This window comes from Sardina pilchardus, chromosome 11, assembly GCF_963854185.1.
Source record: "Sardina pilchardus chromosome 11, fSarPil1.1, whole genome shotgun sequence".
Lineage (NCBI taxonomy): Eukaryota > Metazoa > Chordata > Actinopteri > Clupeiformes > Clupeidae > Sardina > Sardina pilchardus.
Genome location: NC_085004.1, coordinates 30100799 through 30120347, shown reverse-complemented (window position 1 = coordinate 30120347; position 19549 = coordinate 30100799). Strand labels below are relative to the sequence as shown.

Genomic DNA, 19549 nt, shown 5'->3' with positions numbered 1-19549 from the left:
TTTTCCTAGAATGATTTCACCCTACCGATTCCACCCTATGCTCCAAGACTGGGACTATGTCTGGGAACGTCAGCCAAGATGCCCTTTTCCAGACGTAACTTTACAATCAGATGGTAATGGAGATAGCGTTAGCTAACGATCATGATTACTTTGTTACTCCTAAGATGTCAGTTATGACAGATGAGCTAGCTTGTGAGAATGAGCAGCTTAATAAAAAGAAATCCAGTAGCACAACACTAGTCTAGCTACACATGTGCAGCTATGATTAAAAGAAAGTTAAAACAAAATACTTGGCTTCTTTCACTCTTTCTTTCACTTAAGTTAGGTATGTGCTACTTTTGTTTGCAATACTGTTCTATATTAAAAAGTTAATAGGAAGGCATCTCTAGGCCTAGATCTGTTTTGTACAGTATCTTACCATTGACATGGCAATAAAGCAGAAAAAATACCAGAGACAATGGAAATCGCACAACGTTCAAATTACGCAACTAACAAATGGAAGCCAATTTTCCGGATCAGCAAAAAAAAAAAACAGGAACCAATCTTAAATGTGCTTTATTCCACTGTAATGAGGTACGGTTAACTACACCTTTGAGAGGAAAAAAATGGCTCCAGCCTACCTCAGTTGTTGCAATAATAATCTAGAGAAAGCCACAATCTATGCACTAATCTAATATTCCTTTTCAGGGAGGCCTACCACACTGAAGAGGTGCTACTTTAACAATTTTAATATTTTTTTGTGATGATACTGGCTAAATATTATTGGATAAGGTTCAAACTTTCAATATGTGTCAGAGTGTTTGGATGGATGGTACTGTAGATGTTTCTCTGCAGTCCGAAAGTGTGTGCCACAAGGCTCCAGGACTTTCATCATACAGTATATCTACTACATACAGTATGCTAATAATCTAGCAAGTGAGTTTACCGTACACAGCTGTTTCTGTTAAAGGGTCTGTTCTGCTGCTACTCTTATAAAATTCTGTTAAGGTTAACAAAACCACCAACTGGCTGAATCTCAGCTTCAATAACTGAGTCAAGTTTTCTTGATTTAAGAAAGGCAAAGTTGTGACCTTTACCAAATCAGTATATTAAATGCAAAGCAACATCAGAAGATAAATCATTCCATAATTCATGTCAATTCATGTGAGTTTTCATGGATAAAAGTCACAAGGGAAAATAGTGTGTGATGTCTTTAGTGTCCCATATCCCAGTTGACCAAACTGTGATACAGTAAGTAACTAGTCAGGGGGAAAAATATAAGGAGAATATAAGTGTTTAACTTTAAAACTTGGGTAAAAATGTGTTACTGAAAATGACAATTATTATATAAAAGCACGTGGCACATCATTAAAATGTGAGAGAGATTCAAGAAATGTATCCGTACAAATTATATTCACTGAATTGCTGTCATATGACAAAAAAAATACCAAATATAATGACTACTGGAAATTTTGTGGTTTGAAATGAAATCACTGTCTACAGGTCCAGAAGAGAAAGAAGAAAAATACACAAATGATAGACGTCAATAGAGAGCATTACAGATTTGGCAGCCGGTCTTTGGCTTCCTTGAGGTTATTGCTCTCCACACCACGCTGACTGAAGTTCCTCCGCTTCATATATGTCAGTGGGCTTTACGTTAAGTGATCTGGAAGCTCAGCAAAAGAAACTCAGGTCACCTGCCAAGTCTTCATTTGATTTGAGGAACAATTTTCATTCTTTGGGAGCTTTGGTCATACTGGCCCATTCCAAAAGTACTTTTATTGCCCTGCACACAATGGCTAAAATTGTCTTACGGGGTTGAGAGCGGTGTGGCTGTGTCAGTAAATTATCAGCAAATGATGATAAAGTGTTTTCTTTTGAAATTATACACATAGAGCCAAAACCAAGAAATGCCTAGCCTGAATATTAATAAGCGCATGAATAATATCTTTCAGATTCAGATCAAACTCCAGTGACATTTGAGTTTGAGTTTTCCTGTGTGTCTGCGTGATTATGCGTGTCTAGGCTCTAGGGCTGGGGGGGGGGCTAGAGATTCCTTAAAAATGATTTTGGCATTAGAATGTTCGTGTGATGGCCTGTCTCTATTACCAGATAGGCTGCACAGTATTCTCAATTTCTTTTACCACAGCCCCACCATTCATGAGCCGTACTTGGTATGACAAACAAAGGGCTCTGCTGGCGGAGTGAGGGTGCACAGAGCCCTACAGTATGTATCATATATCCATCAAGGCTGACGTAAAAGTGGAGCCTGTGATTGTAATACAATTTGATCAATATTCTGAGGATTGCTTCTTTACAATCCGCTTTCTGTATATTCTGTCTAAACTAAAAAAAAAATACTTCTACACAGTCCTGACTCTGTGTATACTTGACTGGCTGCTGAGTTTCAATATCAGCAACCCTTCGCCAGAGCCACAAAGTGCATCTTTAATGCAGAAAGGTATGTGTTGCTGCACTGGTTGTTTTAAGTGCACCTGTTAGTGTAAATTCTATCTCAAACTTTTGACGTGACTGTTCCATAATAGAAAACAAATGCATGTTGCAACAATAAAGGCAACATGATTTTATTTCAATGGGTAAACAATTAAATAATTAAAAGAAGAAACAATTAAATGATTGGCTGAAGGATTATAAGGATATGCTTGGAGCTAAAACCATATTTAGAACATTGGGTACAATCCCAAGGCATATGATCATACTACATGAAACTACAAAAGGGCACTTAATTATAAATCACTTCACTCACGAATCAAAGCAGAATCAGCAATTCAACAGTGATCATTTCTTTCACAAAGCTAGCATCTGTGACAAAAACCACAGGAGTACAAACGTCAATATGTTCCAAATGAAAATGGAATAGCAATACGTTAAAAAAAATCAGCAAAGGTCTCAGTGATCCATTTTATTTGTACTTGTTCTTGACTTCACTCAAAGGCACACTATACGACGGATCTGTGGAGCAGCGGCAGCTCATGGTTAAGTTGCTCTCCCATCACTTGTCTTAAAGGGAAGCATTTGAAGCCGGCCTTTGGCCACACTGGGACTTCAACGACCCAGCAGGACGGGGATAAGAAAGGAAGGGCTTTGAAAATCACAGCACATTAAAAACAAATCTACCAAGGGAGCCTCCGGCTTAGGAGGACAGGGATGATTAAAGGGTCATCGGTCCTCTGACAGGTGGCCTATACCTGATGCCACTCACCCCAACGCCAACAGCAGGGAGGGAGGGTTCAGTCTGATTTTACAGGAGACATCACTCACACTGCACAGTGGTGAGGGGCACAGCTGAGTGCAACAAAACAGTCAAAAACTGACATTAAGCGGATCTGTGCATCTTGAGCTTCAATAACCCCTACACTTTTAATCGGTTTTCAAAACGTGTTGTGTCCCAAAACAGATTGCAGCTCCCTAAGAAATTGAACATTGTGCACTTAAACTGAAAATCCTCCGGATCAAAGTCGCTTGAAATTCTGTAGCAGGGGACAAAAAATAATGAGGCTATGGTGAGATCATGGAGGGCACTGCAAAGCAGCAACTGTACTTTACATTTCCTTAAGTCATCAGAGTCCACAGCCCATCAGGACTCTCTCACTCTCTGTCTGTAATGCCTAAATAAAACTTGACCAAACACCAACCAACACTGTCTACAGGGTGATTTCTAATATGCAACTGTATCTATTCCATATCACAGAATGCAGACTACAACATTGACAACACCATTTAAAGAAAAGAAAAGAAAGAAAAGGAAGCAAAGCAGAAGGCGGAACAGAAACAGCCTCTTGGGCTGTTTATTTGTTTATTTTGTAGAGATGCACTACCATCAGTTTAATTAACTTCTGCTCTGTCATATTCCCTGGGTTGAAATGTTAAATAAGTGTCAAGAAAAACTGAAAATTCATATTGATCTTTATGCGTCAGGTAAGTCGTAAGGCTGAAGGGTAATCTGTATGTCTGCACCATTATTATTTATTTTCCTGATCTGTTTCACTTGTGTTCTCTCTCTCTCTTTCTCTCTTGTTCTCTGTCTCTCTCTGTTCTCTGTCTCATTCTCATGTCACCAATGCCCCTAAGCAATCCCTCAAGCCAATGCCTTGCTTTATCAACCAGCGGATTTAACAAGACAGCTCTTTTCATGCTTGCTGGCTCCTTGAGCGGTAATGGATTTTCTCAATGAGACTCTTTTCTTTTCCACAGGTTTCACACTTTTTTTTTTTGTGCGCGAGGGGACTCCGGGCTCCTCTCCAGGACAGATCCTCTGCCATTGACTTTGATTTCCTCAGGTAAGTGATCCGTCGCTCCAGGCCCAATGCTACACCGGGCTGAAATCTGGCCTCTCGCAGCCTCTGTGCGCCTGATATTGTACACTCTAATGCAAAGTGAAGTAGCACGTCTAAATAGCCTGTCAATTTTTTTCTCCCTTCTCCGTCTCTTTGGGTTTCCAAAAATCCCCAGCTGGGACTCATTTCCAGTGCACTGGGGAACGTAAACGATACAGCGATATTAAGGGGCATTAAACTACTTGATGACATTTTGGTCACACTGATGAAGACTGGCACTTGCTTTTGGTTGGTGGGCTGGTGGGGGGAAGGGGTTAGAAGGGTTGGACAGACAGACAGTGAGACTGGCATATGTGATGTGATTTCCTCTGGCCGGAGAGGGAGAAAAACCCTGTCAAATAAACCTCCCTCTGTTCTGCTGTCCACCGAAAACCACGTTCATTTCGGGGTGGACGGCTGGCTCGGCCGCGCAGGCTTTTATGATGTCTCTCAGCACGGCCACGTCTGCTAGAAGTCTTAGGCAGGAGTCTGCTCTCGCTTCTCTCCCTTCCTCTCTCAACATTTGAATCCTGATGAAGCCCCCCTTTTGCCTCCGTGCATGCTGAAGCCGATCCCAGTCGCGGTGGTTACATTAATTGTTAATGACAAAGGCAACCTTCACTCTGTGTGGTTTCCTGCCCACATTTTGGATCACTTACAGAGCCCCCTTTCTCCTGATAGGAAATGCAATCGGAGATGTGTGAAAAACAGAGCGTGTATTGTCGTTTAATTGGTTCTCTCTCTCGCTGTCGCTCATCCCTGGCCCCGGCGCGTGTGTGCTCCAGTGGGTCTGTTTCACAACAGGAAAGAGTAAACCTGGGCTCAAATCATAGGAAATTCATCAAATATGGTTCCCAACGTTGTGTCTTTCAAGCCCTGTTTCCTTGCCATATGATCTCTATAAACTAAATCACTGCTGGCTCACTTACAGGCCGACAGGCGCCTCGGGCAAGCACATAATGAGAGCCAAATGCAAGTGACAATGGAGCAAGCGCTTGCAGACACACTCACACACACACACACACACACACACACACACACACACACACACACACACACACACACACACACACACACACACACACACACACACACACACACACACACACACACAAGAATAATAATAAAAACAAACTGTACTCATTCTCTCGCAGAACAGGAGTCTGGTTTGTGCACTTTGAGAAATACATATATTTTGTCGGCAAAAGAAATATTGAATTGAAGGCTTTGCAGGTGTCAGGTTTCAGAACTGCACATTTTATAGATGAAATGTCACAGATAAATTATATGGAACCGTATGATATGTTTCTCAACTGGCTACAGACACTACACAATATCACATCTTGCCAACAAAGAAAAGGCATCTTCCTGATTTTGATTTGAAAAAAAAAGTCTCTTTCGAAAATACCTATAATTGCTGTCTAAACATTCCGGTATCAATCAGAGAGACTGACAAAAAGACCATATGGTTTCAATGGAGCTTCAGCTCACATTCTATCAGTCTTAACGAAGACCCTGTCAGGAAATGTAGCCTTTTCAACAAAGTTCAGCCTGCCAAACAGGGACTGTGTGTCAATTCACAAGTTGAAAAAGACATACCGATATATCTGCTTAGTATTTTGGGGGGGTTGGGGGGAAAAAAGGAACATATCGCCAGCTTTCTGAAAACAGATTGATGCCCTTCCTATGTCTTTAAGAGAGGCTCTTGGGCAGCTCTTGGCATCTGCTTCTCCCCAACGGTCTGTCCTGGTTTCCTGAGATGAAAGAAAGAAGCCCTGACACTCAGTTTCACAAGGCTTGTTAAAAGGGTTTAATTATTGTGCATTGCATCCTGCATTTTAGCTTCCTCGTCTCTCTCTTTCTCTCTCTCTCTCTCTCTCTGTTAGTAATGGACAAAATGATACTTTATAAGGGCAAAAAAGAAAAAAACGCAAATTGAGACTGCCATGCAGATGATACTGCCATTAACATATTGAATAAAATATAAATCTAGGTTTAGCATTGTTAAAAAGTGTATTTGTCAATATACACTTCTGAAATCGATCTGACGTGGCATCAGTAGGATCAGTCCTTTTTCTAAATCTGCAATAAAGCACTTTTCATATGTCATTAGTTTAACGGGTCGTTAATAATGGTTATTATTAGATGAATGCATCCTTTAACCTTCCTGAAAGCTAGGGTGTCATGGCAACATACCACATCTATGTTAATGAATGTATTTTTAAATCAAAGTCTCATGGTGGTGGTGTTCAGAGGTTCACTCCTGCCTGAGGCTTAAAAGACTCAACCCAGTCATTTAGTTCTAATAGTTCTTATCTCCTCTGACACTACACACAGGTGAGTCGCCAATGATCAATGGCAGGGATGGCAAACTTCAAATAGTTCAGCTACTGTACTTTTACTCATCTTCATGCAAATATATGGGTGAAATATAAAATCTGACTTCTAGAGGGTGAATATACAGTGAGGAGAAAATGTATTTGATACCATGCTAAAGTTGCCTAAAAAGAGGAATAGAAAATCGTCATTTGACAATTGATCTTAATGTCTTAATTCAAAAATTGAGTAAAAATAAAACCGCTAAGTACGCCAATTTTCTTTGTGATGGAAGAATGTTTCGTAAATAAATAAATGTTCTTCCTAAATGCTAGGGGGAAGTAAGTATTTGACCCCCAATGTAACCCTATGGGAATTCAACACATAGGGTTAACATAGGGGCGGGCAGATTTTTATTTTTTAAGGCCAGCTATTTTATGGATTCAGGATATTATGCATCCTGATAAAGTTCCCTTGGCCGTTGGAATTAAGATAGCCCCACATCATTACATACCTTTCACCATAGCTAGAGATTGGCATGGTGCTTTTTCCAGTAGGCCTATTAGCCTGTTTGATGCTCATTGAGCTCAATGCAAATCAAACAGGCTAATAGGCCTACTGGAAAAAGCACCATGCCAATCTCTAGCTATGGTGAAGGGTATGTGATGATGTGGGGCTATTTTAATTTCAAAGGCCAAGGGAAATTTATCGGGATGCATAATATCCTAGATCCATGAAATAGCTGGCCTTTAAAAATAAAAATCTGCCTGCCCCTATGTTAACCCTATGTGTTAAATTCCCATAGGGTTACATAGGGGGTCAAATACTTCCTTCCCCTAGCATTTAAGGAAAACATTTATCTATTTACGATACATTCTTCAATCACAAAGAAAATTGGTGTCCTTGGCGGTTTGATTTGTACTAATTTTTTGAGTTAAGGCATTAAGATCAATTGTCAAATGATGATTTTATATTCCTGTTTTAGCAGGGTATCAAATACATGTGCTCCTCACTGTATTTTCCTTGTGAATCTACAATGTGCGTCTTCCTGGCAGATTGATTGCCTTTTGATAAACTCACTATAGGATGCAGCACTGGTTTTGATATAAGCCCTGCAGGATTGCTTGCAGATGGAAGGCATCCCCTTGGGCTGAGCCAGAGTCAAAGAGGGGAAACAGAGGGTTTACTCTAAGAAGCAGAACAATGCTGAGATGGCTGGGACTTAGTTATGGGGTTCATGACATATTCAATTAATAAACCTGCCAAAACCTGAGTATTTTGCCAAGATTTCTGGAATATTTGGAACAGCCTAGACCAGACTTTGAGACACTACTGATTGTTAAAAAAAAATAAGACGGACCCCATAGTTGCTACTTAGCTTTTACTTCACTCAGATTGATGAAGCCAACAAAATGGTGATTGACTTGAAGGGGTTTAATTATCACCAGACTGCACAATATTTCAGAATTGATAATTATATCCTTCATACTACTGGGGTCGTCATACGTTTTTGGTTAATACACTGGTGTTAGTCCCCAAATGTTTTTAGCCACAATGAAAATAAAGATAAATCTATTTGGCAAATTGAGACAATTTCCAAGCCAACATCCTGCAATTGTTTCCTTATTTGACCGGGCAGCTTAAAGCCGCAATAATGAAGAGCCACCATAAAACTTTTAAAAGGCTATTTTCGGGCTAAGTCTAACTCCACCCACTAGATACGACCAAATTAAAGTTCCCTTACTCTATGACTTTCTTAGAGCCAAATATTTGTCTGCTTTCCTGTCTGACAAAACATTTCCTTTCACTGAAAAACAAAATATTTTCAGTTTCAAGAAGTACAAAATGGGTGACCTGATAAACACCCTTACATTAACAAAAGCTTTTGAGAGGTTAATTCAGGTAAAAAAGTCTATCAAGATAACACTTCATGACTGCATACCTTTTCTTCACAAAGAGGCAAAACATTGTATGCACTATCTATTGTTTCAGATACAGTACATCACAAACTTTCATTTTTCTTCCTATGAAAACTCAGATACACAATGATTTACTATTCAGACACTATTCCTGCACCAACACATAAGTAAAAAAGTAAAAGTAATACAGCATGCTTCTCGTGTACAGTACAGTGCTGTACAGTCATCTCATGCACAGTACATATTATTATATTACTAACACTAGCCTCATCTCCAGGTACTGTACATTTTACAGCAACATATTAAATGATAGTACATATATATGGACATAATAAAGAACTGTCACCCCTTCAAAGACTCAAGGAGTTTGTTTTGTGCAAGATGTCTTGCTGTTTGGAAATGCAATGGCTTTGCAAAACTAGTTTCAGAACTAAGGACAGGGTAATAGGAAATGGCATGTGGGATATCTCTGAGGTAGATGCCACAGTACACAGAAACATTGGACACTGAGGTGTCCAAGAGCTCTGTTGCTGCTAAAAATCACTTGGCAAAGCCAATTAGCAATGACATCATTTGACAAGAGAGTGATTCACACGTTCCTTGAACAAATAAATAAAAACTTTGTTGAGAACACTCTAAGGCCACAATCAGATAGGACACAGTGTTTGCAGTGATATTAGCCATTTTACTGTTGTTTTGTATTGGCAGTAAGCGTTTTTCACTCTGGTTATGAGTCAGAACACCTCGTGAACTACTAGGCTTACTCTGTATGCCGCTGCTTGTTGACATCTAATTATCATCTATGATAGCTAAACTTTGATTCTTTTTAATGTTGTAATTTCGGTAAACTCCATTCAACTGCGCTTTTGACTCAGCTGTGGACATGCAATTTGCATTATAGATGGGCGAAGATGAGTATTGCTTACATACAGTAAGTGACATCTTAGTTAATTCCATGCAATATGGCAAAGCACAGCGTTTGCTTTCTGCACATAGAAAAACTTGGGTGATGTTTCTTCAAGTGCGGCATGCAAGTGCATTTGCACTTGTTGCACTGGTGACTGGTCATCAATGAAATCAGGGCCAATACGTTAGACCGGAGCCGCGTCACACAGAGCAGGTTGTTTGCGCCACGCCCCTTTTTGGGGGAAAACAAGCCCTCAGAACAAGCCTGTAACAAGCCAAAGTGAACAGGTGTTGTTCACGGTCACTGATCTATAACGAATAACTTATTATTTATAGATCAGTGTTCGCGGTAGACAGACATGCCGAGAAGTTGCTGTGTGGTTGGGTGTACCAACCACAAAGCTAAGAACCCCTAACATTAGGCTACACCAAAAATTAATCAGACCAACGAAAACGGAAATCTAGGCTAACACTTGGCTAACACTAGCAGCTAGGCTATCGGCTATGACAGAAATTATCATATCTTGGAATTATCTAACGAACATACTTTACATCCAAGCCTGTCAGTCAACTACACAACATTACAATTAAAATAAGAGGCCAAAAATGCAGGAAAACAATTTAGTTATTTAACTGGAGATTCAATGAGATACGGATGTCCGGGTATGACACTGGCCACTGCTACTGCTAGCAGGCTACTCGGGAGACCGAAGGGACATGTTTTTACTTTGATTGAATTAAGCTTTTGAACGTATTTTTCACGGTCAACGACCGGCAAAGTGGTAATATATTGAGTGGTCCTATTGATTCGTTGTGTTTTCTGTTATCATTTACCCCTACGATTTCGGTACGAATTACGTTTATTGACCCTAATTTGCATTGAAGTTAATGGGAGACGTAGTTTGTTTTCCCCCTAAAAGGGGCGGGAACGTTCGTCGCGAGTCAAGTTCCCGGATGTGCCGGTCTAACGTATAGACCTCTGAAGTTCGGCTACAAAAAGGATCCAAAGCTGCCATCTTTGCCCATATAAGGAGATCCGGGAGTTAATTGAAGCTAACTGCCTATGGCAAGTTGCATTGTAAGTTAGCTCTGGGGTAGCAAAGATTGAAGTGTGCCGTCTTCACCTACCGAAGATCACAGTATCCACTATCCGGCAGTGGACAAAACTGTGTAGCAAAAAACGTCTGCATTTACAATGTCATCATCCCTGAGAGAGTTTAACAGGTGCGATAATTGAAAACCCCCATGTTATTTTCCCATAGAAATAATCTCAAGATACCGGATCTCCTTATTTGGGCAAAGATGGTGGCATTTTTGTAGGCGAACTTCAGAGGTCTATTGTCTCACTTTGATCAAAGGGGCCGTAGATACCATTGCCAGCCCATGCCAAACAACAACATTTCCCTAACGTTATTAATGCACTCCAGAAAATATTGTAATAGGCAGCTGCACTTAGCAAAGACCTACAAGCAAATCTCGTAAATTTGTAAAATTCTTAAAATCTGTAAAACTAGAAAAGAAGCATGCCACCAACTTACAGTAGCAGACCTTTGTTTGGGAGTGCTTTATTGACTATCTAAGACTGATTGTCCATGCTAGTCTTGAATAAGCTATTTAATTTAGTAAATGTTTTAATGTATTTTAATGTAGACGCCCCTAGCGGTAGCAAATCTAATTTGTTGCTGGGGTAGTCTAGCAACTCTCCGTTGACTTGGGAGATCGCCCGAGTAAACTTCTCTCAAGTAATCAAATCGCGTATAGAGTTGGTAGGCGGGCTTAACATAATGACCAGAAGCAGAGCCATAGAAAGAGAGAGTTGCGACACTCTTTGATGTTGCCGCCACGATCAAAAGTTCCAAAAAAACCTGTGCTGAATGGCTGAATCGCAGGAGGGTGGGATGTACTTTTGATGCTGGAAGGTGTAATCAATTAACTCATTGATTACTGACCAAGAGATTGGCTGTAAACAGTTCCAAAAGCCCCATAACGAGGAAATAGCCTGGAAAAAGCGCTGCCATTTTTTCCTATGAAGGTCTATGGGAGTGTCGCCACTCTGTTTTATCTACCGCTCTGACCAGAAGTTGTGACCGTTAAGCATCCTGCTACTTGAAAACAAGATGATTCATTGAAGCGCTATCCTATTGAGTGGAGAGGGAGTTTGAAAGACAACTGTTGTCCCACCCCTCCGATTGAGCCCTGCCTATGGTGAATGCCCAGACCCTCTTGATGTGGGTCTGGCTAGTCAAGCTAACAGCATGCATCAGTTCACAGCAGATGTTTATAAACTGAGGCCTCAAAGTCTTGGTGGTGCAGGGTCATGCAGTATATCCAACATCTTGTCACAATCTATGGTTTATGAAAATAATAACATTTGCACTATTTCCTTATCTTGTAAACCCATCTGGTGTCACAAGCGACCTCAAAATGTATAATACATGAATGGCAATCTACAAAAGATGTGAAAAAGATTATCAAAAAAAGGTTATGTAAGTGAAATAATTGCATACTTGTGAACACAATATAGACAACGTATGATAACCCAGATAGCAATTTCCTTTGGGCCGGATCCGCATGAAAGCCTTTAGATCCGTATGTAGCGGACCTACGGTATCTGACTGTGGGCCAGATGTGGCCCACACACAATAAGCGGACCCGTATTGCAGATCCGTACAACACAGAATAAGCGGACCCGTGTCACACACAATAAACGGAACCATATTGCAGATCCGTACCACACACAAGAAGTGGACCCGTACCACACACAAGAGGCGGACCCGTATTGCAGATCCGTACAACACAGAATAAGAGGACCCGTGCCACACACACACAATAAAAGGACCCGTATTGCAGATCCGTACCACACACAAGAAGCAGACCCGTACCACACACAAGAGGCAGACCCGTATTCATGGGTTTCATCAGGTCCCTTAGCACAGGTGTATCAATCACCATGCAGTCTGCATTGATAATCAAGGTGCTTCATTTTATACACCTGTGGAAAGGGACCTGATGAAACCCATGAATTGCAGATCCGTATACCACACACCAGAGCGGTAGATAAAACAGAGTGGCGACACTCCCATAGACCTCCGTAGGAAAAAATGGCAGTGCTTTTTCCAGGCTATTTCCTCGTTATGGGACTTTTGGAACTATTTACAGCCAATCTCTTGGTCAGTAGTTAATGAGTTAAATTATTACACCTTCCAGCATCTAGAAGTAGCTACATCCCACCCTCCTGGAATTCAGCCATTCAGCGCAGGTTTTTTGGAACTTTTGATCGCGTGGCGGCGACATCAAAGCGTGTCGCAACTCTCTCTGCTCTCTCTATGGCTCTGCCACACACAAGAAGCAGACCCGTACCACACACAATAAGCGGACCCGTATTGCAGATCCGTACGACACACAAGAAGCGGACCTGTACGGGTTCGCTTACTGTGTGTGGTACGGATCTGCAATACAGTTCCGCCTCTTATGTGTGGTACGGGTCCGCTTATAGGGCTCGGGATCATGACGTGAAAACTTTGCGGGCACAGCACAGCTAATACTATATTTCTGCTTCTTGTCTTCTGCATCTGAATGAATGGACATCACGTTCAGTGCGCTACCAACATGGCGGCAATATTCCTAGAATGCAAGTCGTGTGCCCGAGCCCTATTGTGTGTGGTACGGATCTGCAATGCGGTTCCGCCTCTTATGTGTGGTACGGGTCCGCTTCTTGTGTGTGGTACGGATCTGCAATGCAGGTCCCATATCACATATGACTTTAAGCAGACATTCACATCCCCAACTGGTCACCACTATAAAAAACTTTGCAGAAGAATTAAGGATGCTTATCACAATTTTATGACTTTATAAACCTCATGGTTTAGATATAAAATATAACCTAGACATTCTCTGATAACTTTAATTATATTTTGTGTAGGCCTACTTTGTTTGCTTGTTTGTTTGCTTTGTTTGCTTCCCAGCATGCATTGCAAATATTAGTTTTGAATTTTTAAACAATGTGGTTGGGATATTTTAGCTTATAGGCTAACCTACTCCACTGATGTTTTGAACAACAACATTACCAGATATGACCATTGACTTAGTAATTTATTAGGGGGGAAATACACCGTAGTCGTGAAAGTATTAGACCTAACCGGGTATAAATACCCAGCTAACTCTTCTAGACTTTAATCATCTGGATGTGATCATCAATCTCCAAGCCGCACCCACAGGTAAGCTAAATAAATGTGTGAAATGAAATTCTAGACGTAAGCTGAAATGCAAATCATTACTGTATGCCAATTACTGCTTACCAACGTTGACAGCTGTTTCACTCACATAAATAGTAAGCTATCCTAACGCCACACGCTCGTGACAGATTGACTTGGGTGATCTCCATATGGCGCAAATGCTAAACGGTGAACTGGTAGTTGGGTGAAATTCGATTTTTCCTCTTTTTACGTCGCAGTGACAAAATACGTTTTTTAAAAAGCTCTGAATCATCGCCGGGACGTTATCTTGTTTGTTGGGAGCAGTCTCAGCCCTTATTGCCACCAGATCAGTTAAACGGATCCAAAACAATTTTGGACCGATGTGCGTTTGGACGGCGGATCAGGTCCACTATTCAGATCCGTGCCGGATGTCGTGGTAGGTGTGTTTTGCTATCTGGGACGGACCTGGACGAGTGCAAGTTCATATCTGCCGCAAATCCGTCAAACAGATCCAAAACAATTTTGGACCGATGTGCGTTTGGACGCCAGATCAGGTCCATTATAAAGATCTGTGCCGAATGTTGTGGTACATGTGGCCCAGTTCCGTCCCAGTGCAGTTTTGCTATCTGGGAAGCTTCACTTGTAAACAACAACTTGGCATTTACTGGCTCATGTCATAAACAAATATTTACAGCTGGCGATTGGCGAATTAACACTACATTACACTATTACTGTTCAAATCTGGCCAGAACTCGAGTCACTTTTCCCTTATTTCTTTTTTTTATGGGTACAAGGTAGTCAGCCTATGACACTGATGTACTAAAATATTTTCAGTGCAAAGTCAGAAAGTCTTTTGAGTTCTTACATAAGAGCTCTAAGAAGCCATCATTATTGTTCCAACATGTCTTAATTAACTGGCAACATTTAGGAAATCTCTACCATAGTTGCTTTCCAATTAACCAAAGTTTATAAACGGAAGTTCGGAGGAGCGTGACAAAAATTTGCCACACCTCCTTTTTCAATCTGCCAGGTAACTTATTTATAGTCTACCTGCCGAGGCTGCAGCATTGGCTTAACTTTGCTCGCCTGCTTGACTCTTGCACAATCCCGCAAAACACTTCAGGACCCTGGCCCAGAGACCTCGCCAAACATGCTCTTCTATTGCATCTCTTTATGCAAATTTTGAACTAGTGAAACAATTATTTTGCAGAATTCAACATTGCGAAAGAAATCTAAGTTGAAGCATATTCTAGTTAGCGTACTGAGAACGTACGAGGCTAGAATGTTAACAGAATGAACGGAAGTTGAAAACCGGACAGATTTCCGGGTTAAGGAATAAGGTGGATAGCAGTCACCAATCCTGAAAATTACGCAACTGCTTTTGGAATTTCATTGTCTTCGTGAATCAATATGAAGGTTCTGCAAGTAAAAGTAAAAGTAGTACCACATTGCCATCAACTGGCATGCGATATGCACCATAGCGTTTTCTGTTGGTTTCACGTCTTCACGTGGATGCAAGATTTTTATTTTTTTACTGATGTTGTTAAAGGTATGAAATAGTAAGAAAAAATATGCCCGTAATTTTTGAGTGGATGTTGCCTAAAAGTAGTGTCTTCTAGTGCCCCCCACCCAAATAACTATGCTTCAATTAATGAAAGCAATCGTTAAAGCGGTCATTCAACAGAAAAAGCTGCGATTAATCAATGTTTTCTATCTCCAGCACTGTGCATTGGGAACAACTGGAGGAGCCAATGTAGTATTGCAACTGCAAGTGGAATATGCTCTGGAAATAATAGAAACTCTATAGGGTCATATCCACATGTAGCCTCATATTCTCAAATAGAATAAGATTTTTTGTTATGCATTTTGGCCTTTCGTTCACACCAAAACTTTTTGGTAATTAAAAATTGATTTTTTAAAAACTCTCAGATTGGCAAATATAGATTTGTTTGATTGATATGTTCTTGACAGCCTTAAACGGCTGCTTCTCAGTTTATAAAAATATCCAGCTACATGTGGACATGGCCTAACTGTACATTTTTATGTGTTTCTCAGTCGCCCATTTGGTAGCAATAGGATACCATTAGCATCAGTATAGCAATTTATAGAGACAGAGCTTCACACGCGCATTACTGACAACAACAGATACAGTACTTGCAACAATAACAAAACTTTAATGTGTATGCTTCTCTTTTGAAGCATACACATAAAGCATGCATTGTTTACATTTCACTCTTGCTTAACTCTTGCTTGTGATGTAAATTCCCAGTTACTCCTATAGTTTATTGACTGCTTAACTGATTATTACCAAGCTCACATGACCCCACTTTCTCTGCCTTCAATACTTCATTATTCAGGTATACTTCATATCCAATGTTAAAATGGTGCTACTTTCATAACAAAAACACTTGCACTCCCCTGCACAAGCCCCTTAATGTTACAGCCATTCTCTCATCACCATGAGCTATCGGCTAGCCTCCAAAACCCTGCTAAAAATGACAATGGAAAAAAGATGAACAGATTATACCCCTGTGTCTGTAGCATATCTAGACTGAGACATTTGCATTTGTCATACTTAGCTGAGAATCTATGTCTCAGTGGGTCAGCCTGCATAGTATTGATGGATAGGGCAATACTTTCCCAACCAGGAGTGAAGTCACTGTTGACTTAAAGAGTCTTAGATCCCTTAAGCTTGATCTGTAGCACCAAAGCGTGCTCTCTTAGATACTGAACAATATCAACAGGCATGTTTATTGGTGGGAAAACTGGTCTGAATAAACTCAGATGATGACAAGCGCTCCACTGGAAGACTGAGGGCTTATGTCTGAAACCACACACCATTACTGAATATCCTCAGCTGTGGAAGTCACATTAATGACTGAGCAAAGCTATGGAAGGCTTGCATTACTACTGAGTGGACAACTTGAGAATGTATAAAACCAGCCTTAATACAAAACAGGTTGCTTTTAAAGATTCTACTTGAATAGGGAGACTGAAATTCAGAAACAAATAGAAAAAAAATACATTCTGCTCTGATACCTTAGATTTTTTAGTGTTGCTGATGATCTAAATTAGACATAACTAATACGTTATAATACTGTCTCTGTTTCCCTAAAGACGGGTCATTTTTTCACATCAAACATCAGATGAGTTTTGCAGACATGAGCATCATGAAGCCTAAGCATATATTCAGTGAAAAACCACAATGGACATCGCTGCCAATTCTTGAAATGAAATGTACTTAACTAAAAAGCCAATAAACCGTCAAATTATTTTTTTCTAATGTAATCTAAAAATCTGATTTCAAATTTTTTCATGTCTGAGCTTTCTCCATGTCTACCTTCAATTACATATCCAGAGCATGCAGCAATGCATTTTACAGTATTTCAGAATGGCCATAATCCTGTGAAATGCCCAGCTCTACACTCACATTTATTATATCTGCAGAGTTTCTGGGGTCTTTTTTTTTTCTTAAGCTGACAGGGCAGGTTTTATGATTATTGTTAATATTTTATAGTTCGTTTCGCCACACTGTCAATGGTAATATATGATCACTCTCTTGATCTGGTAAGTGTTCAGGACCCCCTATGACTTACTGTGATGCCCGATTAAAAATGAACTTCTCATGACTATTTTTTTGCTCACACCGAGTCTCCGTAAAGGGAGTCTATCCAACCAGGATAAAATTCAGTCTCTCAAGAAAAAAAAAAAGGGGGGGGGGGTTGTTAATGTTAATGTTAACTTCATCTAATAACCCCTCACTTCAGAAAAGCCAATTACTTTAACCAACTGGTTATTAGAAGCCAACGCAGACTGATGACACGTTTCATCCAATTTCCTAATCTATGTGTTGGATTTGCTAGCATGAAGGTAATAATCATATATTGATCACCATAAAGAATTCTGCATTTCTACAAGGCAAGGCAGCATTTCATATCCTGCATTGGGAACAGGGGTCAATAACATGATGGAGACAATTTTGTTCATATGGTATAATCACAACTTTAGAGACAATTAAGAGTGTGTTTGTGGAGGGAATATTAATGAGATGGATTACAATCACAGAGGCTTCTTTGGAGGCAGATGGGAATCAAAAGCTTCGACACCCTGTGTCGCGGGGTAACTAAGCGGCCTGGCCGGGTTTTCATCTGCGGCTCAATTGGATTTCAGAGACAAAGCTGAGGCATCAGACCTCAGTAATTAACGCTGGTCTCTGCCCTGTCCCTGTGGCATTGCTCTGGGCCAAAACAGGATTTCACCAAAGCCATTATTTGCAAATTAGCCTCGATCTGCACAATTACCTGACTAAGGTTACCAGTGTGTAATCAGAGGAGTACATTAGAGCAAATGAAAATAGTTACACGCACACACAACACACACACACACATACACATACACACACTCTCTCTCTCTCTCTCTCTCTCTCTCTCTCTCTCTCTCTCTCACACACACACACACACACACACACACACACACACAAGCATATATATGTACAGTACACTGGAGCACAAAGAATCATACAAAAGCAGCCACACACACAGTCCTTCAAGGATGAAAATTAAAAGGCATAATTGACCTTGACATTACAGTACACAATTACTGTGCAGAAAGGAATAACATTTAATTGATAAATGATATTCAGTTCCTACACAGCTGATAAATTGAACGTTATTTATCCATCAATAGGAACTATATTTAACATATACTGTAGTCGGGCTATGTTCTACTTCAGTAATATAGGACTTCTGTGTAAATCTTTTTCATCTGGGTATGTTTCTGTGCATTTAAACAGCACATGTAAATGGCATATTAAGAAACAACTTTACACACATGTAATTTTGATGCTCTTGTGCAAGAATTACACAAGAACACCAAAATTCCCTGTTGATACCTTCAATTCACAAAAAAAAAAAAAAAAAAAATGCCGTTGGCATTTCCTGTAATACAATATTGATGGCACACCTCCTCCTGGTTGTAACAAAGGCTTTTAATAAAACAGTAGTCTCTTGTAGTTAAAGAGGCATGTTTGCAGTATTAGCTCGCCTGACTACGGCGTATTAATGAATGGAGGCACGCCAGCAGAACAGTCATCTGCCTTAGCACCCCCTTTGATGCTTCATCGCTCAGAAAGCTTTCGACTAAATGTTTGAAGTGTCTGCCTGTGTAATAATGATTTATAATTCTCTTGAACTAATGCTAAATTTGCTAGTAAAAATAATTTTTGAAATAAAAATAAATTGTGCCCGGAGGGTCAGAATCCGTTTCAAAAGAAGATCACCCAAGAGCAGCAAATGTTTTAATAAGCCACCAGCTCCAGAATGGTGAGAGACGTACAGGAGCAGAATGAGGAATTTCAAAGTATGTCTAATTAACATCAGTTTATTAGTGTGTCAATCTCTTCAGCGGGAATCGCAGGGAAGGAGGGCAGGGAAAAGACCCAGAAAGGGAGAAATGAAGATCTGCACAGACCATCTGGCAGACTGCTGGACATCGCCAATGTCATACGTCCTGATCTTTTTTTCTATTTTTTTTTTCTCTGCTTACAAAATTCTAGAATGTTATTGTACCACAGATCACAAAACAAACCTAATCTGTGGCATGGCACAGATTTTAGGCTTTGCACAGAAAAAAAAAAGAAATAATTTAATCAAAACCCCCCCCCCCCCCCCCCCCCCATCCCCATCTCCCATTATTCCTAGAGGAACAAGTAGATAAATATTTAATATCACATGCAGTAGTGTGATTACTTTGTGATTATTGAAATCCAAACGCCTTACTCAAATTTAATTTTTGTACGGAATGCAGAATGTGTGGAATTTGCAGAGGGGAAACAATAATGACTCGTGCATCGGTATGTTTTAATTTCATATCTCATTTTCATCATTCCAAGTCTGCT

General features: G+C 40.3%; 1 long non-coding RNA gene across 1 annotated transcript in view; it reads right to left on the bottom strand.

Annotated features, from left to right (window-relative positions):
* Window positions 1-19549, bottom strand: part of LOC134095958 (uncharacterized) — a 121725-nt gene that overhangs the window by 101828 nt on the left and 348 nt on the right. The window lies entirely within an intron of this gene.